Source organism: Triticum aestivum, chromosome 6B, assembly GCF_018294505.1.
Source record: "Triticum aestivum cultivar Chinese Spring chromosome 6B, IWGSC CS RefSeq v2.1, whole genome shotgun sequence".
NCBI classification, from domain to species: Eukaryota; Viridiplantae; Streptophyta; class Magnoliopsida; order Poales; family Poaceae; genus Triticum; species Triticum aestivum.
In genome coordinates, this window is record NC_057810.1 from 671,386,937 (window position 1) to 671,414,490 (window position 27,554).

Below are 27,554 nucleotides of genomic sequence, written 5' to 3' on the forward strand. Positions count from 1 at the left end.
CCCTCGTAGAAGAACTGCTCCAGCTCTGGACTGGTGTACCTACATACGATGCCTTGAGTCTGGAAGAAAAGTTCAATCTACGTGGTGCAATCATATGGTCCATCCATGATTTCCCGGCTCTGCACACTCTGTCTGGGAGGATCACAGCGGGTTATCAGGCTTGTGTCCATTGTGACAAAGACCCTTGCTCAAAGAGAATAAGGAGCAAGATTTGCTATATTGGGCACCGCTGCTTTCTTCCCCGAAACCATCACTGGCGAAGAAGCAAAGATTTTAATGGTGAGAATGAAACCCGTGACAAGCCAGCTGAATTCACTAAAGAAGAGCTGGAGCAGCAACTTGAAAAGGTGAAAGCTGTGAGACCAGGAAAGCTGGCGAAGAAAAGAAAGCGTGAGGAAGGTCAATGTTGGGACCGGAGGTCTTGTTTGTGGGACCTGCCATACTGGGCTGATCTGAAATTAAGGCATAATCTCGATGTAATGCACATTGAGAAAAACATATGTGAGAATCTGCTAGGGACGTTTCTGAACATTGAAGGGAAGACAAAGGACACGGTTAGTTCTAGGCTTGATTTGGAGGACATGGGCATAAGAGAAGATTTGCATCTACGGCACAATGAAGATGAAGATTCATTTGAAATGCCACGAGCATGGGATACAATGAGTAAAGAACAAAACCTTGCAATCTGTGAATTCCTAAGAGCGGTGAAATTTCCAGATGGTTATGCTGCTAACCTAGCAAAGTGTGTTACTTCTGATGGATTCAAGCTTTCAGTACTGAAAACCCATGATTGTCACATCCTCCTCCAACGGATTTTACCGGCGGGCCTCTGAGGAATCATGGACAAGGATATATATATGAAGCGGTTGCTGAGCTAGGAAATTTCTTTAGAGAACTGTGCTGCAAAACACTTAAGTTAACTATCCTGGAAAGACTTGAAAAAGAAATCCCAATTATTCTTTGCAAGCTCGAGAAGATTTTCCCTCCAGCTTTCTTCACCGTGATGGTCCATTTGGCGGTGCACTTACCAAAAGAGGCAATGCTTAGAGGCCCTGTGTAATACGATTGGATGTACCCAATCGAAAGAAGGCTCCTTACTTTTAAGCGTTATGTGCGAAACACGGCAAGACCTGAAGGTTCTACTGCTGAAGGATATGTCATTGACGAGTGCTTGACTTTTTGCTCTAGATACTTTGGCAATGTGGAAACAAGATGGAACCGGCCGGGCAGAAATAGAGAGCGGTCTGATTCGCAATGTGGTGATGTCTCTGTTTTCAACCATGTTGTGAACTTTCTTGCAGCCTCACAATACTTGGAGGCTGGTGATGAGTATGACAAGATGGTTTGGTTTGTGCTCAACAATTGCGCCGAGGTTCTACCATATATTGAGTACGTTATATCTTGTGCACTCATTATATTTTTTTTGCTTGGGTTGGCACCAGCCTAATGTTTTAATTCACATGTTTTGTTGGCATTGCAGGAAATGCAAGGAAGAGTTAAATCAGGAAGAAAGCAATATCCATGTTGATAAAAGGGTTGCCAAGGGGTTTGCTAAGTGGTTTAAGAATCATGTTAGATCTTTAGCCACATGTTTTATGTTTTCTGTGTTATTCACCAATTGTTAAATACCTTTGTTTGCTAAATGGTTTATTTGTGCAGATTGGAAAGTTGCATGAGGAGAAGAAGGTTAGTGATGATCTATTTGCTTTGGCATGCTTACCGGATAAGCGAGTGAGAGTGTATTCAACTTGCATTGCTGACGGTGTCCGGTACCACACCGTTGACCGCGAGGAAAAAAGAAGAAACGTAATAGTGGAATCGTCACTGAGGGGTCACATGATCGTGAGATCATTGACTTCTATGGTCAGTTGAGAAGCATTGTAGAGTTGTAGTACAACTGTAGTGGAGGCATCCATCGCTCGGTTGTGTTATTTCGCTGTGACTAGTTTGATCTTGGTAGCAAGAAGAAGAGAGACTCTTTTGTCAAATATGATGGCCACTTCAAAAGCATCAACACTGCAAGGTGCTAGTATAAGAGTGATCCCTTTATTCTAACAACACAAGCAACAATGGTGTTTTATCTGCCAGACACTCTTTTGCATGGAAAATGGCGAGTTGTGCAAAACTTTTAGCACATACACTTGTGGAGTGTGACTGAAACAGAAGTGGAAAAGGGCCCTGATGACTCTACGGAAGTTCCGTTGCAAGTTGACGATGACTCTATGGAAGTTCCGGTGCAAAGCAGAGTGCAAAGGGACCGGGAATGTGTGATCGTTGGTGCTGCAACAGTTGAAGGCATCAAGAAAAGAAGAAAGGTGGTAGCGGATGAACATGAGAGCGAGGATGAGGAAAGCCGGACTGATCATACTATGCTGCAATGTTGTAGTGATGATGAGGAAAACAGGAGTGGGCATAGAGTTCCTTGTTTTTGTATCAACGATGATGAGTAGCGAATGGACTGGCAAAGGTAAATACTATTACTTAATGTCCTTTATTTGGTATCTATGGGACTGGTGACCTGATGTGATCAATCTTCTCTCCAGGTAGAAAAATCCTTGAAGATTCTAGGAGCAAAATGATGATCCTGATGGTTGTAGCAAAATGATGATCCTGATGGTTGTAGCAAAATGATGATACTGATGGCTGTAGAAAAATTGAGATGTTATGCTTGCTGTTTTGAACTGAATTGAGATGTTATTGTAGCCGTTATGCTTGCTGTCAAAATGTTGTCTTGTAACGCAAAAGATTGCAAAACATACAGAATTGAGATGTTATGCTTGCTGTTTTGATCATACAGAAGATTTTTTGAACATCTTTAGTTCAAGTTTTGGTCAGAATGTTGTCTTGTAGTTGTTGTGATCATTTAGTAGTTGTTGTGATCATCTTGTAGTTGTTTTGGTCAGAATGTTGTCTTACTGTTTTAACTGAATTTTGGTCAGAACTGAAGATGCTATTTTAACTGAATTTTGCTTCAACTGAACCCATTTCATTGTGAGCAAAAAAATATGCGCCAGCGGGGACTCGAACCCACGACCGTGCGCTTGTTTCACTATGTTTCTACCACTTGGCTAGGACGAGGCTATTAGTATTCCACTCTATGCCAACCTTTTTGAATATATCAAACTAGTCAAGTATCAAGCACACACCTCACTAACAAGTGGGCCACTCGACCCACTCGCTGACAAGTGGGCCATTTTGCTATTGTACCCAAGCTACCAAAAATATGCGCGTGCCCAAAAAATATGCGCGTGCGGGGGCTCGAACCCAGGACTGTGCGCTTATTTCACTATGTTTCGACCACTTGGCTAGGAAGAGGTTGTTGGTTTTGTACTCTATGCCACTCTTTTCAATATATCAAATACAGAACTCACTGACAAGTGGACCCACTCCTCCTCTCCACTTGACCCACTCCTCCTCTCCATTATCCACTCGACCCACTCCTCTCCGCCGCCGGCATCCCCTTCTCCTCCATCGACGGCGACAACCTCCCTAGCAACCCACTCCTCCATCGACGGCGATGGCGACGGCCTCCTAAGGTATGAATCCGCCGACTCCTTCCTATTCCTCTTCCTATTGATTAGATTAGGGTTCCATGGCACTGATTAGGGTTCCTCTTCATAAAGAACCACGATATCAAGAGGAGGCAGTCCACGACAGCCTTTGCAGTCGCCGTCCCCCCAGGTCCGTTCCGTTCCCCCCCTCTACAGATTAGGGTTCTTTTAGTACGAGCCCAGCTTGGTATTTCTGATCTTAATTAGAGTAGCTAATTGGTGTTTCTGATCTTAATTTTGGGCGCCTAGCTTGGTTTCCATGTAGTTCTGTACTAGTGGAGTGTAGGTTTGACTTGCCATGAGGAATTTTTGTTATTTTTAGTTGGGTTAGATGCACTAGGTTGTGTTTAATTAAAGTATCAGGAATGCTCAGTGACAGATTTGATGATGCTTAGTGATAGATTTGATAAGTGGGGCTACATTATGTTGATCAGTGGGGTTACATTTTGATATACCATCATGGTTTAGGTTGTCTGCTGGCACATTTTGTATTGGATTAGGTTGTGTAAGATTTGTTGGTGTCTGTCTTGATAAGTGGGCCACTGCTTTGTTCATACCATCATGGTTGATTCTAATAGCAGCCATTCCTTTTAGCAACTCTTTTGTTTATCAAGTGCTGTTTGCCATGCCTGTGCCCTTTTTTGATTTACGATTCGATTGTTACGTGTACTACTAAATTGGGGATCCTGTTGCCTATGATTTTATAAAGCTGCTCCTGTGTCGGTGTCGGCATAAGGAGAGCAGGGTATATGTATAACTCAGTGCTCCATTTCCTTGTTGGCTATTTGAAAGCATCAGCTGCTTATTGGAGCAGGGTATATGTTGGGGCTACATTTTTGGTTTGGTTTAGATAGGGATATTTTCTGTCATTTATGTCAGTGTTCAGATATGTTCATTTATAGATATGCAACAATGTCCATTTATAGTAGATATGGTTCTAGTTGTGTTCTGGTCCATTTATAGTAGATTTTAGTGCTGTTGCTGTTGCTGTTGATGTTTTTGCCACATGTAGTAATTATTCTACTATTTTGAAGTGCTTGTTTCCTATTTCTGTCCAGTCATGTTGTTTAATTTACAATGCTGCTTTTCAGATAAGTGAGATGGCTGGCTTGGAAGGTTTCGAGTTCTTCCAGATTGTAATTGAGAAATCTTGCAGTAGGCAGGTATGTTTATCATCACTCATTTCTTTATCGTCACTCTGCTGTCTAGTGATTCATTGCCACAATTAACCACTGCTTGACCCTCGCTGCAGAGGCTGCCTGACAAGTTTGCGAAGATGCTCGCCGGCTGTGAGCCCCACAAAGTGAAGCTGCGGGAGGCCGGCAGCGGGCTTCACAGGCTGTGGGACGTGTTGGTGGTGTTCGATGGTGAAGGCCACATGTACCTAGGGCCCGACTGGGAGCATTTCACCCACGCCCATGAGCTGCAGCTCGGGTACTTCCTTGTTTCCGCTACGAGGTCGACGCCATGTTCACCGTGAAGATGTTTGACAACACCATGTGCTGCATGTACTATCAGCACGACGATGATGCCAGTAAGATCTCTTCCTCTCTTCTTCCCGTCCTTTTGGCTTCCTCTACCAGCACGACAACAACACCATGTTCACACTTTGTTGCATTTGGCCAGGCAATGGGAGCAGCAGCGGGGATGACGGGGAGCGGAGCGGGGATGACGAGGAGCAGAGTGGGCAAGAACAGGAGCAGAGCGGGGATGACGACCTTGCTATGGTTGTGGCTGAGGACGACCTTGCTATGGTGGTGGCTGACGACGACCCTGCTATGGTGGTGGCTGATGACGACCCTGCTATGGTGGTGGCTGACGACGACCTCGCGATTGTGGTGCCAGACACTGACCTCGCGATGGTGGTGCCTAACGATGACCTCACGATGGTAGTGGCGCCGGTGATTCCATAGCTGGGCGACAGGACCATGCCAATTGTGGTAGAGGAGTACATCCACGTTGGGATTCGCCACTATGAGCGCATCAGGTTGATGAAGGAGAAGAAGGAGGAGTGAAGATGTTAAGAAAATGAAGTGGCAATGTTAAGCATGTTGTGTTTAAGCTTGTTAGTGTAATCTGAACATGTCAATGTTAAGTATGTCAGGTTTAATTTTGTGCATGCTCATCTATGAAACAATATAAGTTTCATTTTTTGAATGCTAAAAAGATGACTCAAACCCTAGCCACGGACGAGCGCCGTGACGAAATCCGCCGGTTTTTGAAAACACTGTAAAAAAATTCAAAAACCGTTTTTCATTTTTTGAATGCTAAAGACATGCGTTTTTTCGTGAAGCGGCTACAAGGTAGGCATTTCATCACAGAATCGACAACAGATTTGCACGGCTCAAACCCTAGCCACGGACGGCCGCCGCGACGAAATCCGCCGGTTTTTGAAAACACCGTAAAAAATTCAAAAAAAATCAAAAAAATGGGAGACCTCTGCATCACATCATCAAATGTGGCCTACCAACTAGCAAAAATACTAAACTTGCAATACCGGCGTTTTCTTAAAAAAGTGTTCTAAAAAACGACCTACCATGATATGGCCACACTCGATGAATAGTTTCTGATAATATGCCCAAATTGGGCGCATGCCTCCGTCTTGTGATGGAAAACAATGTTGCCAAAGAGAGGTTCCAACTTGTTTAACAAAAAAACCGTTTTTCATTTTTTGAATGCTGAAGACATGCGTTTTTCGTGAAGCGGCTACAAGGAGGGTCACCCCAAACGGCGCCATTCCATGTCTATCTCAAAGTAGACCCTATTTTATGGATGGTCGCCAAAAAACATGCATTTTCGACCCTCGTAGCTACTCTCGGCAATTTAGACCAGCTTCGGCCAATTCAGTTGGAACCGGCTGGAATTTGAACTGCGGGTCCTCCATAGCTTGCCCGTTATTTTCACTAAAAGTACTTTTTACCTTCACAGGTAGGCATTTCATCACAGAATCGACAACAGATTTGCACGGCTCAAACCCTTGGCACGGACGTCCGCCGCAACGAAATCCGCCGGTTTTTGAAAACACCGTAAAAAATTCAAAAAAATCAAAAAAATGGGAGACCTCCGCGTCACATCATCAAATCTGGCCTACCAACTAGCAAAAATACTAAACTTGCAATACAAATGTTTTCTTGAGCTACTCGGTATGATTTTAACCATGATTTCTACAAAGTTTACAAAAAACCCCTATTTTTTCTGCTTCAAAACCTCTAAAAACTGGCGAAAATTCCCCTCCCACCAAAAGTTCCCTCCTAGCACCAAATTTTCCCTCCCACCGCACAAAAATTTCCCACCACTTTTCTCCCACTACCATTCGGGACCCACCACCTAAACACGCGGGATCCTTCCCTCCCACTCTCCTCCCACTCCCTAAAATTTCCCCATTCTATTCCCCTCCCCGACGAACCCTAGCTTCTCCCCACTCCCTCCCCTGCACCGCGCCGCCCCGCCGCCCCACTCCCTCCCCTCCTCCGCGCCGCCCCGCCGCCCCACTCCCTCCCTTGCTCCGTGCTGCCACGCCGCGTCGCGCCACCCTCCCCGATGACGCATCCCCTCCCATCGACGGCTACATCGCCCGCATCGACTACATCGACTACATCGATGACGACGGCGGCTACATCGACTACATCGACTACATCAACTACGACGGCAGCTACATCGACTACATCGACGACGGTGGCGACATCGAGGACGACCACCGCTGCATCATCAACATCATCCGCCCCTAGGTACTTCTCCATCTCCCCTCGATATTCGGTGGATCCATATCCCTTCCTCTGCTGGATCCATCTCCCCTCTGGTTCGGTGGATCTTCTAGGGTTAGGATCTTCTAGGGTTAGGATCTCCGTCTGGTTCATGGGGTTAGGGTTAGGGTTCATGGGGTCAGGGTTAGGTTTCATGGGGTTCATGGGGATGATCTCCCTCTGGTTCATGGCTAGAACATGATGGGGTTAGGGTTCTTGTTGCACGCCATTGCAGCAGATGTTGTAGGGGTTTGCATGGTTTCATTGTACTAGCAGCCCATCCCGATTGTTCAAGTAGAAGACTTCTTTTATGTTGTGCCCATGGGGTTTGTAGCAGTGTTCTTCTTTTATGATATGTGCATGAAGCTTGTGTTCTTCTTTCCAGTGAACAAGAGAATGCTTAGTACTTATTGTGGTATTGGAATTCCTGGTGTGTTAAGGTAGTATGACTAGTTTTAATATATACCATATTGGTGCTAGATAATTTTGGGTGTTTTAATATAAAAGGTTGATTCTAATTGTTGAAATGTCTGAATTTGTGTTCTTCTAGTCTGTAGCCATGTTTGGTGTGTAGAGGTAACATAATCAATAGTTGAGTATAGTTTTTTCATCTGCTTTTGTACTTCTGCAAGTATAGTTGTTTCATGCTTTACCAGTGGCAACATCTAGTTGTTTTGAAGGTCCTCATGATATACTCTTCTAAATTGCCTGCATAAGCATGATTTCAAGGCCTACTATTATTGTTAACACTACTTGCTTCTTTATTCATCAACTGTTGGGCAATCAGTTGCTCTGAATGCATAAGCTTGCCTCCATTAGGGAAAATAATTGAGTAATTCATTTGCTTATAGATGATTGCAGGTACGTGGATAAAATTGCAAGTTAAAACATAAAAGTAATTGTTGTAAATAGTTGTTTTTGCTAATCCACATTACTGAAGTATAATTCACGTGCACTATATTTGTATCCAACTATATATAATTGTAATACATGTGAGTTCTGTTCTTGTCTCTGGTACCACAACCTTAATTCACTTAGCTTGATGTAGTTTGCTTCACATATATTACTGCTAATGCATTGCTTCACATATATAGTTTGCTTCAATTCAGTTGCTTGCTAGCATACATATGGTTAGGGTTTGCATCAGTAGTACTACTAGCACTTTGCTTGCTTGTTGTGTACTTTATATGAGGCACTAGGAAGATTTCTTGATGTACATTACTACCTCCTGCTTGATGTAGTGAAGATATTAAGAGATGCTTCATATCTTTCCAGTGGTACATGCATGCTTGTTTAGTGCACTTACATGTTTGCTTAATTAATAACACTAGATCACCGTATTGTTGATCCATCAAGTTTGTTTCACATGTATTACATGCATGTGCATGATGGTCCAAATGCTTTCCTTTATTGATACAAGTGCATCATTTTACTTTATCCCTGTTGTATCTGATTGTTGTTTATTCTATTTTGCAAACACCACCTCAAGATCATCCATGGGAAGGATAACAAGGTCAAACATGAGGCCAACCGTTGGTATGCAACTTGCTACTTGTGGTTATACTGTCAGTTTCATAAAATTTGTGTCTTAATATGCTAAGTGAAATGTATTGCTGCAATCTGAATAAGCTGTCTTAATTGTGCCTATGTGCTATTAGTCTTCCTTACCTGAATAACTTGGATTAAATGATAATAAAATTTCATAAGATATGTTTGGCTGTCTGTCCATGCATTCCGAACATTCACCTAATAGTTATGTTTCCTTTATCATGCAAAGAAGAGCCTCTCACCGAGTACGAGAAGGTTAGGGCTAGAAATATCATGAGGAACAATCGGATGTTCCAGTCCCTTGATATAGGTGCAATAGCGTTGATGATTAGGAAAACAAATGGTGTACAAGAAGGTAGAAGTTATGAGGTTCAAGAAGGTAGTGGAGTTATCAATGATGACCCAGAGTACAATCCTAAGGAGGATGAAGTTATTGATGGAGAGGAAGTGGATGATGTTGTACTGAACAAGACTGTTAAGGTGCAAACTCTGTCTTTCTTGGAGGGCTGGGGTTCTTATATGCTATGTTATTCCTTGTGCTCACATATTTCTCTTGTGATCTAATGTTTTTTCCGTGCTGTTTATACGAGGCACTGAAGGAATCTAGGACAAAGAGGCCTAGTGTTAAGAAGACAGTCAAGAAGAAGAAGAAGAGCTCAGAAACATCTGCTGCAATGCCTCCAGGAAGGGTGATGGCCCCAGCTGCAGGACAAAAAAAGAGGATCCTGGAACCTGGTGAACCTGCCCTTGATAGAGTCACAAGGCAGAAAGCAAAGATGGCGACTACGACGGACCATCGGGAAAGTCTGCTGCGCATGGACTCTGAGACCTTGGTGCAAATGGGTGATGAGTTGCCGCCCATGGATGAAGGAACCACTCTCAGCATGGATGGAAGTGGCACTGTCTGCCTAGATGAAGGAGGAACCATCTGCATAGATGAAGGAGGCACTGTCCACACAGACCTCAGCCCTGTTGCACCTTCTATTGACAGGAACGCTGTCATCAATGAAGAAGAACAACAACTTGTGCTTCAATCAGGCAAGTTGACCTTTGCAATGCTATCTTTTACTAGTGCATTTTCCAAATGGAATGATCATGTATGCTTTTGTCGATTCCTGCATTTGTCGATTTCTATTCTAATTTATGAGTTCAATTTCATTTTCAGATGCAATGACTACCAAGACTAGACTTAGAAAGGGCAAATGGCTAGAGGGGATCAACAAGTCGCTTGGTAGCAAGGTGCCTATCCAAATTGCCGAAGGGATGAAGCGTCCAGAGAAGCCTCTGCAGTTAGCAAAGCTTACTTCTGAGTGTGCACTCGTTGCAAGAAGCCATCTTCCGGTTCTTTCTCACTTCAAGCTATACAAAAAAAATGCTAGTCTATTGGAGAACTACATTGGGAAAGTTGCTGTAAGCTACTTGTTTCATAGTTAATGTGCTATCTATTTTCTGTTACACCTATGCATGATCACTAATATTGTTCCTACCTTGTTTGTTGTCTTGGTAGGCAAATTTTGAGATGAACACGGACTCGGAGACCATCAAGACCGCGTGCAAAGATATCCTGCAGAAAAATTCAAAGAACAGACGCCATTATATCAAGAAGAAGTATTTTGATACCGTAGCCGCAAATAAAGTCAACATTAAGTCTCCGGTGCCTGATCTGATGGATGGTGAATGGCAAGCTCTGGTGGAGATGTGGTCTACCCCAAGACACAAGGTTTTTCTCTACTTTGTTTGATGCTTTATGTTCTGCACATGATCATGCTGACAGTATGCTTTTTTGTAGGAAACCTATGTGTCGAACAAGATGAATCGAGAAAAAGTCATGTACAATCAGAGAACTGGTTCCAGGCACTACACAGCACACATTTTTGCCACAGTGAGAACTTTTCTCTAGAGACCTTACCGTTTGATCCTCCTTGAATAACATTTCTGATTCTTGCTGAATAACATTTTGATTTTTGTTGAAAAACATTTCATAAAGAAGAGCGTAAGGGTGAGGAGCTGTCTGCGATTGACTTGTTTAAGGCCACCCACAACAGCAAGAAGCACGGGTTTTCGGAGCCAGTCAAGACTGTTATAGTAAGTCACTCCATGCTTTGTCCATGCCCTATTTGATTCACAGCCAGCTTTGATGCTGTTTGATGCTTTGATGATTTGATGCTGTTTGATTCACAACCAACTTTGATGCTGTTTGATAGTTCCATGCTTATAGTTCCATGCTAGGCTTAATGAAGATATCAGAACAGCTTAATGAAGATAGTTCCATGTTGTTTGATTCACACACGCTGTGTTCCATGCTTTGATGCTGTTTGATAGTTCAACAAAGATATCAGAACTTGTTATAGCTATTTGTTGCATTTTTTATGATATGATGAAATTTCATCTGAATGTTAGTCGGGAAGCCATCTTATATAGAACCACCATTCTTGGCTTAATGAAGCGATCATATTGTTCCAATTGCATGTCTCTAGGTCACTAGTCATCATCTTCTTGTATAGATTTTGTGTGCTGGTTTGGTTACTTCAAATAATCCATTTGTGTGCTGGTTTGGTTTCTCCACTAATGCCTATCATTTTCCTCCATATGCTAGATTGAGATGGAAAAATGAAGGACGCGCCAGTACCGGAAGGCGAAGAGCCAAAGTCTACTGTCCAAATTGTCAAAGAAGTGCTGTTGAAATCTGTCAAGCAAAGCACATTCCTCATGAATGTTGGGCTCCCGTCATGTAGGAACAACTCCCGCAAAGCAACTGCTGAAGTGGCCGCTCATGTCCGTGACCTTGAGCAGAAGCTGTAGAGGTTCGAGCTTCAAGCTGAAGTGGTGTAACAAGAATTAGCTGCAATCAAGATGAAGGCGGCAGAATCTGAAGCTGCACGCGACAAGGAACTTGAGCTGCTGCGCAAGAAGTCTCAAGAACAGGAAGAGAAGTTAGCCCACTTGATGGCTCTCTTTGGAGCTAAGGTAGTTTGATGGCTGTGCTCTTTGAACCTCTTTGTCTTTGAGCTGTGAACCTGGAGCTGTGAACTGAGGTAGTTGATGCATTTTGAATTGAGCTGAGCTGAGGTAGTTGAGCTATTGCATTTTGTTGCATTTTAGAGCTGTTTGAACCTGCTTGATGTGATCCTGTGAAGTTATGTGATCACTTGATGTGAACCTGTGGAGCCGTGAACTTGTGTTTATTTTCTGTGAAGTTATGTGGATCACTTGTGCACCTGGGCTTGTGGATCACTTGTGGCCTTTCTGTTTATAGTTATGCAAAATGAGAACCTAGGCTCTAAAAAGGCCAAGGCCCAAACAAGAATTAGACCAAAAAGGCTTGGGCCTAAAAAAGAAATGACTGTAAGATTTTTTTTTATAAAAGGCTGCATAACAGAAAATAAAAAGGACAAGGCCCAAATTCGAAATAGACTAAAAAGCTATGGCCCAAAACAATAGTGGACTATAAAAAAATTAATCAGAAAAAGGCTCCATTCCCAGAAAATAAAAGGGCAAATTATTGGGCCAGGCCCATGCACATAAGCAAAATAAAGAGAAAAAAAGAATTAAATGGGCCGAATTATTGGGCTTGGCCCATGTAGACGGCTGAAATGGACCGGGCTGATTCTATTTTACGACCTTTTCATTTGTCGTAATTCTGCCACGTCAGCTTGCCACGGTGGATCTGACGTGGTGTGGTTGGATTGCTAGTGACCAAAATAATTGGTCGTTAAATCTATGACCTTTTTTTTGGTCATAAACATCTACGACCATTCCAGAAGGAAGGTCGTTATAGTCAGCTAACGAAGGCCAGCTTTTGACCTTATGTTTTTGGTCACAAAAAAGTCACAAATTGAAAACAGTGACCATTCAGTGACCAATAGTGGTGGTCACAAGTTGACATATTTCTTGTAGTGCAAGTGCAGAGGTTTGTAGGACAGTAGCAAATTTCCCTCAAGTGGATGACCTAAGGTTTATCAATCCGTGGGAGGCATAGGATGAAGATGGTCTCTCTCAAGCAACCCTGCAACCAAATAACAAAGAGTCGCTTGTGTCCCCAACACACCTAATACAATGGTAAATTGTATAGGTGCACTAGTTTGGCGAAGAGATGGTGATACAAGTGCGATATGGATGGTAGATAAAGGTATTTGTAATCTGAAATTATAAAAACAGCAAGGTAGCAAGCGATAAAAGTGAGCGTAAACGGTATTGCAATGGTAGGAAACAAGGCCTAAGCTTCATACTTTCACTAGTGCAAGTTCTCTCAACAATAATAACATAATTGGATCACATAACTATCCCTCAACATGCAACAAAGAGTCACTCCAAAGCCACTAATAGCGGAGAACGAACGAAGAGATTATGGTAGGGTACGAAACGACCTCAAAGTTATCCTTTCTTTTCTATCTATTCAAGAGTCCGTAGTAAAATAACATGAAGCTATTCTTTCCGTTCAATCTATCATAGAGTTCATACTAGAATAACACCTTAAGATACAAATCAACCAAAACCCTAATGTCACCTAGATACTCCATTGTCACCTCAAGTATCTGTGGGCAAGATTATATGATATGGATCACACTATCTCAGATTCATCTATTCAACCAACACAAAGTACTTCAAAGAGTGCCCCAAAGTTTCTATCGGAGAGTCAAGACGAAAACATGTGCCAACCCCTATGCATAGGTTCATGGGCGGAACCCGCTGATAAATCCATTTTGCATCATGCTTTCATATCAATATTTATAGCATTATGGGCTGTTATTACACATTATATATCAATACTTATGGTTATTCTGTCTTATTTTATAAGGTTTACCATGAAGAGAGGGAATGCTGACAGCTGGAATTCTGGCTGGAAAAGGAGCAAACATTGGAAACCTATTCTGCACTGCTCCAAAAGACCTGAAACTCCACGAAACCTATTTTTGGATTTAATAAGAATTATTGAGCGGAAGAAACACCTCAGGGTGTCCACACCCTATCCATGAGGGTGGGGGGCGCGCCCACACCTACTGGGCGCGCCCCTGTCTCCTGGGCCCCCTGGTGGGCCCCCAGTGTCCATCTTCTGCTATATGAAGGGTTTTATCCTGGAAAAAATCATGGGCAAGCTTATGAGACGAAACTCCGCCGCCACGAGGTGGAACCTTGGCGGAACCAATCTAGAGCTCCGGCAGAGCTGTTCTGCCGGGGACACTTCCCTCCGGGAGGGGGAAATCATCACCATCGTCATCACCAATGATCCTCTCATCAGGAGGGTGTCAATCTCCATCAACATATTCATCAGCACCATCTCCTCTCAAACCCTAGTTCATCTCTTGTATCCAATCTTGTATCCAAAACAAAAAATTGGTACATGTGGGTTGCTAGTGGTGTTGATTACTCCTTGTAGTTGATACTTATTGGTTTACTTGGTGGAAGATCATATGTTCAGATCCTTAATTCATATTATTACACCTCTGATTATGAACATGAATATGCTTTGTGAGTAGTTACGTTTGTTCCTGAGGACGTGGGTGAAGTCTTGCTATTAGTAGTCATGTTAATTTGGTATTCGTTCGATATTTTGATGAGATGTATGTTGTCTTTCCTCTAGTGGTGTTATGTGAACGTCGACTACATGACACTTCACCATTATTTGGTCCTAGAGGAAGGCATTGGGAAGTAATAAGTAGATGATGGGTTGCTAGAGTGACAGAAGCTTAAACCCTAGTTTATGCGTTGCTTCGTAAGGGGCTGATTTGGATCCATATGTTTAATGTTGTGGTTAGGTTTACCTTAATACTTTTGTTGTAGTTGAGGATGCTTGCAATAGGGGTTAATCATAAGTGGGATGCTTGTCCAAGTAAGGGCAGTACCCAAGCACCGGTCCACCCACATATCAAATTATCAAAGTACCGAACGCGAATCATATGAGTGTGATGAAACTAGCTTGACGATAATTCCCATGTGTCCTCGGGAGCGCTTTTCTCATTATAAGAAATTGTCCAAGCTTGTCCTTTGCTACAAAAAGGATTGGGCCACCTTGTTGCACCTTATTTACTTTTATTACTTGTTACTCGTTACAATTTATCTTATCACAAAACTATCTATTACTTACAATTTCAGTGCTTGCAGAGAAAACCTTACTGAAAACCGCTTATCATTTCCTTCTGCTCCTTGTTGGGTTCGACACTCTTACTTATCGAAAGGACTACAATAGGTCCCCTACACTTGTGGGTCATCACCCGCAAGTTGATCACGAAAACATACATCAAGTGAATCACGTGATATCCCATTGTCACCACAGATAAGCACGGCAAGACATACATCAAGTGTTCTCAAATCCTTAAAGACTGAATCCGACAAGATAACTTCAAAGGGAAAACTCAATTCATCACAAGAGAGTAGAGGGGGAGAAACATCATAAGATCCAACTATAATAGCAAAGCTCGCGATACATCAAGATCGTGCCATAGAGAGAACACGAGAGAGAGAGAGAGAGAGAGAGAGAGATCAAACACATAGCTACTGATACATACCCTCAGCCTCGAGGGTGAACTACTCCCTCCTTGTCATGGAGATCACCGAGATAATGAAGATGGCCACCGGTGAGGGACCCCCCCCTCCGGTAGGGTGCCGGAACAGGATCCTGATTGACTTTTGGTGGCTACAGAGGCTTGAGGCGGCGGAACTCCCGATCTATCTTCGTTATCAATGTTTTTAGGGTATATGGGATTATATAGGTGAAAGAAGTCAGTCGAGGGGTGCTTGAGGGACCCAGGAGACAGGGGAGCACCTAGTAGGGGGGGTGCCCTCCTATCTCCTGGCCTCCTCGAGGCTCTTCTGACGTGAACTCGAAGTCTCCCAGATCATATTCTTTCCAAAAATCACGCTCCCGAAGGTTTCATTCCGTTTGGACTCTGTTTGATATTCCTTTTCTTCGAAACACTGAAATAGGCCAGAAAACAACAATATGGGCAGGGCCTCCGGTTAGTAGGTTAGTCCCAGAAGTAATATAAAAGTGTATAATAAAGCCCATAATCATCCAAAACAGGTAATATAATAGCATGGAACAATCAAAAATTATAGATACATTGGAGACGTATCAAGCATCCCCAAGTTTAATTCCTGCTCGTCCTCGAGTAGGTAAATGATAAAAACAGAATTTTTGTTGTGGAATGCTACCTAGCATAATTCTCAATGTATTTCTCTTTATTGTGGCATGAATGTTCAGATCCAAATGATTTATAATAAAAGTTCCTATTGATATAAGAAATAATAATACTTCAAGCATACTAATCAAAGCAATCATGTCTTCTCAAAATAACATGGCTAAAGAAAGTTTATCCCTACAAAATCATATAAAAGTTAGGCTATGTTTTCCTTTCATCACACAAAAATACTCCCATCAAGCACAACTCCGGTTTTAGACAAGCAATTGTTTCATACTTTAGCAATCTCAAACTTTTTTCAACTTTCACGCAATACATGAGCATGAGCCATGGATATAGCACTATGGGTGGAAAAGAATATAATGATGGGGATTGTGTGGAGAAGACAAATAAGGAGAAAGTCTCACATTGACGAGGATAATCAACGGGCTATGGAGATGCCCATCAATTGATGTCAACATGAGGAGTAGGGATTGCCATGCAACGGATGCACTAGAGCTATAAATGTATGAAAGCTCAACAAAAGAAACTAAGTGGGTGTGCATCCAACTTGCTTGCTCATGAAGACCTAGGGTATTTGAGGAAGCCCATCGTAGGAATATACAAGCCAAGTTCTATAATGAAAAATTCCCACTAGTATATGAAAGTGACAACATAAGAGACTCTCTATCATGAAGACCATGGTGCTATTTTTGAAGCACAAGTGTGGAAAAAGGGATGGTAGCATTGTCCCTTCTCTCTTTTTCTCTCATTATTTTTTATTTTCTCTTTTTTTTTCTTTTTCTTTTTTTTTCTTTTCTGGTGGGCTTCTTTGGCCTCTTTTATTTTTCATGGGCTTCTTTGGCCTCTTTTATTTTTATAAAGTCCGAAGCCTCATCCCGACTTGTGGGGGAATCACAGTCTTCATCATCCTTTCCTCACTGGGACAATGCTCTAATAATGAAGATAATCACACTTTTATTTATTTACAACTCAAGATTACAACTCGATACTTAGAACAAGATATGTCTCTATATGAATGCCTCCGGCGGTGTACCGGGATATGCAATGAATCAAGAGTGACATGTATGAAAAATTATGAAGGTGGCTTTGCAACAAATACGATGTCAACTACATGATCATGCAAGGCAATATGACAATAGTAATGTATGTCATGATGATAAACGGAATGGTGGAAAGTTGCATGGCAATACATCTCGGAATGGCTATGGAAATGCCATAAATAGGTAGGTATGGTGGCTGTTTTAAGGAAGATATAAGGAGGTTTATGTGTGATAGAGTGTATCGTATCACGGGGTTTGGATGCTCGGGGAAGTTTGCACCAACTCTCAAGGTGAGAAAGGGCAATGCATGGTACCGAAGAGGCTAGCAATGACGGAAAGATAAAAGTGCGTATAATCCATGGACTCAACATTAGTCATAAAGAACTCACATACTTATTGCAAAAATCTACAAGTCATCAAAAACCAAGCACTACGCGCATGCTCCTAGGGGGGAGGTTGGTAGGAGTTAACCATCGCGCGCCCCCGACCTCCACACAAGGGAAGGCAATCAAAAGAGCTCCTCATGCAATAAATTTGTTACACAACTTTTACCATATGTGCATGCTACGGGACTTGCTAACTTCAACACAAGCATTCTTTAAATTCATAATCACCCAACTAGCATGACTCTAATATCATTACCTCCATATCTCAAAACAATTATCAAGTATCAAATTAATCATAGCATCCAATTCACTTCTATGATAGTTTTCATTCAAATTACCATGCTGTAACGCCCCGAGACCGACGCTCCAGAAGACTTCCAGCTATTCCGAGTTTTGCTGTGTGTTTATTTTTTGCTTGATCTTTTATTTTTGCTTTGCATCATGTCATCATGCCATCATATCATTAATGTTTAAAACTCATCTAAATAAATTGTATGGATTTTTTGATCCATTTAAATCGAGGGAAGGGTGACTTCTCTTTATAACATACCCTCCCGATATTTAGGGAGATATTCTAAAATATTCCATTGCTTTGGAATTAACCATAACCCACTTGCAAAATATCCCACGTCGTTGTTATCTAAATTCTTGTTCGCCAACCTTGCCCGTAATTATTTCATCTTTTTCTGGAGCTCCACCGAAATCCTCAACTTTTTTGGACACTTCTAAAACCTAGTCCTAGTTCAAACCCATTTGAATTAAATTCAAATGAGTTTGAATTTAAATCTTTCAATCGTGGCCTTTCTATTTTTCTTGGAACGAGCATATTTTTGCGAGTCCGGGAAAATTACCCTCATGCCCTAATTCTTGTCCACTCATTTCTTTTCTCTTCCTTTCTTTCTTTGTTTTTCTGTTTTTGGAAGAGTTTTGAAGAGAGAGGGAGAAGAGAGCCCTGCAGCCAGGCCAGCCTTCCTAACCTCCTAAAGCCCAGCTGGCCGGCCTCTAAGGCCCAGCCCACCTAACCAGCTCTAACCCTAGCCCGACCTCCTCTCTCTCGATCCATCTCTCCCTTCGTCCCCCCTCCACCGCCACACTCACGCTCGCACGCATCGAACCAGGAAGCCGAGCCGCTCCTCTCAATGCCCTGCGCCCGTTCCCGATCTCCTCCTCGCCATCGCCTCCCCTTCTCGAGCGTTGCGCCCTGCCGTGCCCTGCTGCCGCTACCTCCCCGCCGTCCAACCGTGTCGCGCCCTCAAGCGCGTCTCCCCCCGCAACCATGCCCCGTCGCCCCTCCGGTCGCTGCGACCAGGAGCGCCGCCTCCATCTCTCTCTCCTGCACCCTCGTCCCGTCCCGTCTGCCTCCTCGCCAGCGCTCGGCCTCCTCCCCGAGCTCATGCTCCCTTCGTCCATGGCACCAGCCAGCCCCGCAGGCCCGCGCCGTTGCCTCCTCCGCATCGAGCCAGGGAGTGGTGCTCCCTGCACCCGGTCCCCCTCGCCCCTTGCCGCCTCCTCCATTGGTGGCGACCACCAGGAGCTCCACTAGGAGCCCGAAGCCCCGCCGTCAAGCTCCATGCCGCACCCCTGCATCCTGCGCCAGCATCCAGCAGCTCGAGCGGTCCCCAGTGACCTCCTGAGGCAGAGCCTTGCAAGTCCCTCGATGCCCCTTCAGATTCATCCAGACCGGCAAGTTCGACCTCGGCGCCAAGTTCGTCTTCAGATCTGTTCGACTACCTCCGATGTGGTTTTCGGCAAGTACCTGGAGGCCACAGTAACACCAAGTACCACGACCACCGCGTTCCGTTTCTTCACTCTCAAGGCCGAGAGGACGCCAAGTACCATGAAGATGAGGACCCGTGTACAACTACATCCGATGATGCGACAAGTACCCCGACGTCGCGTGTACCACTACCGTCGACCTGAACATCTACGAAAATGTGTACCACTACCGCCGCCGCCGTGTACCACTACTTCCACTACCGTCGACCTCGAAGACTCCGTGGACGTCAAGTTCCTCTCCGAAACGTGTACCACTACTGTCGACCCGAATATCTACGGAGTGTGTACAACTACGAAACATGAACGACTACTTCCCCTACGGCCCGTGAACGACTACTTCCCTCGACGAACTCGTTCCGCCCGAAATGCACGCTTCGAAGGTATAACCCCGAGATGACCGCCCGTGAACGAATGCATGCTTGGTTGTATGACATGTACGATATGCTTGGACCGTGATCGAATCGTCCTTGCGATGCCCCTCGTTTCCATGCCACTATCCCGTGGGAACCCGGTAGTCGGGAGCACCCCACCATCCTTGCATGACACGCATCCGCACGCCTCCTTTTGCACCGGTATCTCCATTAGCTACCGGAACCGATATGTTGCCGTGGCATCATTTTCGGATATGTTGCCGTGGCATCATTTTCAGATATGTTGCCGTGGCACCATTTTTGTTTCGCCGCCGTGGCACCCTTTTCGTTCCGCCATGGTGACCAAATGCTTCATAACATGCTCATGTCAACATTTTCATAAAAATTGCATAAAACTTGTGCATGTCATCCGCATCATGATAACAACATTTAAATGCTTAAAAATTGTGTTTGCATTAAACTACTAAATGATATGAGGTTTTTCTGGAATTGTTGTTTCTTGCTTCCGGCCTCATTTAAATTGCCTAGATAGTTAGTTCAATTATGCTTCACCCCCTTGCCATGTTTAATAACATTTAATATTGTTGGGTAGCATAACCGAGAGAGAACTAAATAATTGATGTGGTGTTCCGTCAATATGCAACTCGTTGCATATTGAGCTCCACTTAACTTGTAGTATTGTTTGTGCACTTTGCCATGCCATGCCTCATTAAACCGGACATGCATCATACTTGTTTGTGCATCATGCCATGTTTATGCCTGTGTGTTTACCGTGTTGTTTGCTTCTTTCCGGTTTGCTTCTCTCGTTAACTTCGGTTTCGTTCCGGAGTTGTGAGGATTCGTTCGACTACGTCTGTTTGTCTTCTTCATGGACTCGTTCTTCTTCCTATCGGGATCTCAGGCAAGATGACCATTACCCTTGATATCACTTCTATCTTTTCTTGCTAGTAGCTCCGTTCTATCGCTATCCTGCGCTACCTATCACTTGTTTACCATGCCTCCCATATTGCCATGTCAGCCTCTAACCTTGTCACCCTTCCTAGCAAACCATTGTTTGGCTATGTTACCGCTTTTGCCCAGCCCATCTTATAGCGTTGTTAGTTGCAGGTGAAGTTGAAGTTTTCTCCATGGTGGACAGGATTATGATTGGGATATCACAATATCTCTTATATTATTAATGCATCTATATATTTGGTAAAGGGTGGAAGACTCGGCCTTATGCCTGGTGTTTTGTTCCACTCTTGCCGCCCTAGTTTCCGTCATACCGGTGTTATGTTCCCGGATTTTGCGTTCCTTACGCGGTTGGGTGATTTATGGGACCCCCTTGACAGTTTGCTTTGAATAAAACTCCTCCAGCAAGGCCCAACCTTGGTTTTACCATTTGCCACCTAAGCCTTTTTCCCTTGGGTTCTGCAGACTCAAGGGTCATCTTTATTTTACCCCCCGGGCCAGTGCTCGTCGTGAGTGTTGGTCCATCCTGTCAACCGCCGGTGGCCACCAGGGGCAACTCTGGGCTGGCCTACCGGAAGTTTGGACAATCCGGTGTGCCCTGAGAACGAGATATGTGCAGCTCCTATCGGGATTTGTCGGCACAGCGGGAGGCTTTGCTGGTCTTGTTTTACCATTGTCGAAATGTCTTGTAAACCAGGATTCCGAGTCTGATCGGGTCTTCCTGGGAGAAGGAATATCCTTCGTTGACCGTGAGAGCTTATGATGGGCTAAATTGGGACACACCTGCAGGGTATAATCTTTCGAAAGCCGTGCCTGCGGTTATAGGAAGATGGGAATTTGTTAATATCCGGTTGTAGATAACTTGACACCAGATCCGAATTAAAACGCATCAACCGCGTGTGTAGCCGTGATGGTCTCTTTTCGGCGGAGTCCGGAAAGTGAACACGGTTTTTGGGTTATGTTTGACGTAAGTAGGAGTTCAGGATCACTTCTTGATCATTGCTAGTTCACGACCGTTCCGTTTGCTCTCTTCTCGCTCTTATTTGCGTATGTTAGCCACCATATTTGCTTAGTGCTTGCTGCAACTCCACCTCATTACCTTTTCCTACCCATAAGCTTAAATAGTCTTGATCTCGTGGGTTTTGAGATTGCTGAGTCCCCGTGACTCACCAGATACTATCACAACAATTTCAGGTGCCGATGATACCAGTGCAGATGATGCAACCGAGCTCAGATGGGAGCTCAACGCAGATCTTGGTCGTTGCTATGTTTCGTTTCATGTTGATCAGTAGTGGAGCCCAGTTGGGACGATCGGGGATCTAGCAGTTGGGTTATCTTCTTTTCTTTTGTCTTCGTCCGTAGACGGACTATGTGTGTACTCTGTATGATGTATGATTTATTATATGTTCATTGTGTGAAGTGGCGATTGTAAGCCAACTCTTTATCCCGGTCTTGTTCATTACATGGGATTGTGTGAAGATGACCCTTCTTGCGACAAAACCACAATGCGGTTATGCCTCTAAGTCGTGCTTCGACACGTGGGAGATATAGCCGCATCGTGGGTGTTACACATGCTGTTTAAGACTCTCAAAATAATATAAGTGAAGCACTAGAGCAAACGACAAACTATTCCGAAAGATATAAGTGAAGATCAATGAGTAGTCAAATAATTATAAAGCTATGAGAAGACTCTCTCTCATTTAAGTATTTCAGATCTAATGAATTTTATTCAAGCAGCAAACAAAACAAAACAAAATGACATTGCAAGGATAGCACAACTCATGTGAAGAAGCCAAAACTTAGGTTCAACCGATACTAACCGTTAATTGTTGAAGAAGAAAGGTGGGATGCCTACCGGGATATCCCCAAGCTTAAATGCTTGAGAATTCTTGGAATATTATCTTGGGGTGCCTTGGGCATCCCCAAGATTGAGCTTTTGTGTCTCCTTAATTCCTCTCATATCACGATTTTCCTAAATCTCAAAAACTTCATTCACACCAAACTCAACAAGAACTCATGAGATAAGTTAGTATAAAACAATGCAAAAACCTTATCATTTTCTAATGTAACAAATTACTAACATTATTATTCAACATTGCATACTAAATTTCTCTGCATATTGAATACTCCTATTCTCAAATAGAATCATTAAACAAGTGAGCATATGCGAACAATGCAAACATAACAGCAATCTGGCAAAACAGTATAGTCTGTAAAGAATGCAAGATTCATCATACTTCCCCAACTCCAAAAATTATAAGAAAAATATTAAGCTGTAGAAGATTTATCAGAGCTCAGTATGCAAAAATATTCAACATTATATCACTCCCTGACTTTTCTAAGGAATTTTTGCAACAGCGGTAAACTTTCTGTTTTGAAATAGCAACATGTATACTTGCAAAATAAGCATGGTAAAGGCTATCCTTGAATTTTTTATTGAAAATAAAGATTCAAAACATTATTCTAAATAACATCAAGCAAATACTAACAAAATAAAATGACGCTCCAAGCTAAACACATATCATGTGGTAAATAAAAATATAGCTCCAACTAAAGTTACCGATGAACGAAGACGAAAGAGGGGATGCCTTCTAGGGCATCGCCAAGCTTAGGCTCTGGGTTGTCCTTGAATATTACCTTGGGGTGCCTTGGGCATCCCCAGGATTAGGCTCTCACAAGTCCTTATTCCATAGTCCATCGAATCTTTACCCAAAACTTGAAAACTTCACAACACGAATCTCAAAACAAAACTCGTAAGCTCCGTTAATATAAGAAAATAAATCACCACTTAGGTACTGTTATGAACTCATTCTTTATTTATATTAGTATAATATCTAATGTATTCCAACTGATCTATGGTTCATACCCTCCGATACTACTCATAGATTCATCAAAATAAGCAAGCAACACAATGAAAACAGAATCTGTCAAAAACAGAACAGTCTGCAGTAATCTATATCAAAAGTATACTTCTGAAACTCCAAAAATTCTGAAATAAATTAGTGGACCTGAGGAATTTTATCTGTTAATCATCTTCAAAAAGAATAAACCTAAAAACACTCTTCTGTAAAAAATGGCAGCTAATCTCGTGAGCGCTAAAGTTTCTATTTTTTTTATAGCAAGATCAATAGACTTCACCCAAGTCTTCCCAAAGGCTCTACTTGGCACTTTATTGAAACAAAAGCTATAAAACATGATTACTACAGTAGCATAATCATGTGTACACACAAAAATAGTAAGGGTAAATATTGGGTTGTCTCCCAACAAGCGCTCTTCTTTAATGCCTTTCTAGCTAGGCATGATAATTTCAATGATGCTGATATAAAAGATAAGAATTGAAACATAACGGGACCATCATGAAGAATATGACTAGCACATTTAAGTCTAACCCACTTCCTATGCATAGGGATTTTGTGATCAAACAACTTATATTAACAATAATCAACTAGCATAGGAAGGTAAAACAAGCATAAATTCAACATTTTAAGCACATAGGGAGGAAACTTGACATTATTGAAATTCCTACAAGCATATGCTCCTCCCTCATAATAATTTTCAGTAGCATCGTGAATGAAATCAACAATATAACCAGAATCTAAAGAACTCTTTTCATGATCTACTTGCATAGAAATTTTATTACTCTCCACATAAGCAAAATTCTTCTCATTCGGAATAGTGGGAGTATCATAAGAGAATTGAATACTATAAATTGTTTCCACGTTAAAAGAGTAATGTTCAGAAAATGGTAATCATAATCATGACAAGTTTTATAAATATAATCATCACTACTTTTTATAGCATAAGTTTCATCACAATAATCATCATAAGTAGCAACTTTGTTCTCATCATAATCGATTGAAACCTCTTCCAAGATAGTGGAATCATCACTAAATAAAGTTGACACTCTTCCAAATCCACTTTCATAAATATTATAAGATTCAACATCCTCCAAAATAGTGGCATCACTACTTCCTAAAGTTGACACTCTTCCAAACCCACTTTCATCAATATAATCATCATAGGTAAGAGGCATGCTATCATCATAACAACTTTGCATATCAAAAATTGGGAGGCTAAAAATATCATCTTCATTAAACATAGCTTCCCTAAGCTTGGGAAAAACATTAATTTCAGCAAATATATTCTCAAATATGTCATCCCCATCAAACATAGCTTCCCCAAGCTTGGGCCTTTTCATATCATAAGCATAATCACTCTCATCATTAATAGTATGGATAGCGCCAATAGTATAGCAATTATCATCATCACAATGAGTAGTAGGAGCAACATAATTTGGTAGGGATACCTTTTTACCATTGCTACCCCTTCTCTTCCTTTTCTTCTTCGCATTATGTGTGGGTTCAACCCTCTTCTTTGAGCTCCTTATTGATGAGATTGGTTCAATAGAAAATTCCTCCTCGTTACCTGATTCATCGTAAGAAATAATAGGAGGATATTGGGAAGTCTCCTCCCTTTCATTAGTATTCTCTTCATCTTCCATTTACTTTCTTTTATTTAGGTAATTGGCAATATAAGGATTTTCAATGCAAATCACCGCACAATACATATAAATTTCCTCTAGACCAAAATCAAGAAATCTATCAAGATTAAATTTTAGAATACCCTCAGTTATCCGTTTCATTTCTTCATACCCCAAAAGAAGACTAAGCTCTTTATGATGCTCAAGGGTAATCAAGTTATCACAATTTTTGGACACGATTCGATCATGAAACAATTTGCATTGGAGATTTAAATGACCATGTTCATTGCAAAGTTCACAAGGAGCGCGAGAAATATTGAATTTTTCAGCACAAACATCAAGGCTTTCTTGCAACAATTTAATTTCTAAATTATTATGCCTCTTTCAATATCTATCTTCCCTATTTGGTGCGTACTTGAAAACCCAATAAACTCCACAAAAATTGACATGCTTATAGGAGATATTTTCATCATGACTAGAGCAATCATCATTAGTACTATGGATATTCAAAGATTTCATACTAACAACATTGCATTCATGCTCATAATTCAAAGATTTAGTGCAAAACATTTTATAGATTTCTTCTTCTAGCACTTGAGCACAATTTTCCTTACCATCATACTCACGAAAGATATTAAAAAGATGAAGCGTATGAGACAAACTCAATTCCATTTTTTAGTTTTCTTTTATAGACTAAACTAGTGATAAAACAAGAAACAAAAAGATTCGATTGCAAGATCTAAAGATATAACTTCAAGCACTCACCTCCCCGACAACGGCGCCAAAAAAGAGCTTGATGTCTACTACACAACCTTCTTCTTGTAGACATTGTTGGGCCTCCAAGTGCAGAGGTTTGTAGGACAGTAGCAAATTTCCCTCAAGTGGATGACCTAAGGTTTATCAATCCGTGGGAGGTGTAGGATGAAGCTCTCAAGCAACCCTTCAACCAAATAACAAAGAGTCTCTTGTGTCCCCAACACACCCAATACAATGGTAAATTGTATAGGTGCACTAATTCGGCGAAGAGATGTTGATACAAGTGCGATATGGATGGTAGATAAAGGTATTTGTAATCTGAAATTATAAAAACAGCAAGGTAGCAAGCGATAAAATTGAGCGTAAACGGTATTGCAATGGTAGGAAACAAGGCCTAAGGTTCATACTTTCACTAGTGCAAGTTCTCTCAACAATAATAACATAATTGGATCACATAACTATCCCTCAACATGCAACAAAGAGTCACTCCAAAGCCACTAATAGCGGAGAACGAACGAAGAGATTATGGTAGGGTACCAAACCACCTCAAAGTTATCCTTTATGTCCTATCTATTCAAGAGTCCGTAGTAAAATAACATGAAGCTATTCTTTCCGTTCAATCTATCATAGAGTTCATACTAGAATAACACCTTAAGATACAAATCAACCAAAACCCTAATGTCACCTAGATACTCCATTGTCACCTCAAGTATCCGTGGGCATGATTATACGATATGCATCACACAATCTCAGATTCATCTATTCAACCAACACAAAGTACTTCAAAGAGTGCCCCAAAGTTTCTACCGGAGAGTCAAGACGAAAACGTGTGCCAACCCCTATGCATAGGTTCATGGGCGGAACCCGCAAGTTGATTACCAAAACATACATCAAGTGAATCACGTGATATCCCATTGTCACCACAGATAAGCACGACAAGACATACATCAAGTGTTCTCAAATCCTTAAAGACTCAATCCGATAAGATAACTTCAAAGGGAAAACTCAATTCATCACAAGAGAGTAGAGGGGGAGAAACATCATAAGATCCAACTATAATAGCAAAGCTCGCGATACATCAAGATCGTGCCATAGAGAGAACACGAGAGAGAGAGAGAGATCAAACACATAGCTACTGGTACATACCCTCAGCCTCGAGGGTGAACTACACCGTCCTCGTCATGGAGATCGCCGGGATGATGAAGATGGCCACCGGTGAGGGACCCCCCCTCCGCCAGGGTGCCAGAACAGGATCCCGATTGACTTTTGGTGGCTATAGAGGCTTGCGGCGGCGGATCTCCTGATCTATCTTCGTTATCGATGTTTTTAGGGTATATGGGATTATATAGGTGAAAGAAGTCGGTCGGGGGGGGTGCTCGAGGGGCCCAGGAGACAGGGGGCGCACCCAGTAGGGGGGGGTGCCCTCCTATCTCCTGGCCTCCTCGAGGCTCTTCCGACGTGAACTCCAAGTCTCCCGGATCATATTCTTTCCAAAAATCACGCTCCCGAAGGTATCATTCCGTTTGGACTCCGTTTGATACTCCTTTTCTTCGAAACACTAAAATAGGCCAGAAAACAACAATATGGGCTGGGCCTCCGGTTAGTAGGTTAGTCCCAAAATTAATATAAAAGTGTATAATATAGCCCATAATCATCCAAAACAGGTAATATAATAGCGTGGAACAACCAAAAATTATAGATACGTTGGAGACATATCAGTACACCCAAAGCACTTCTATGGTATCCGGGAGTTGCACAATCTCATGGTCTAAGAAAATGATACTTGACATTAGAAAAGCTTTAGCAAACG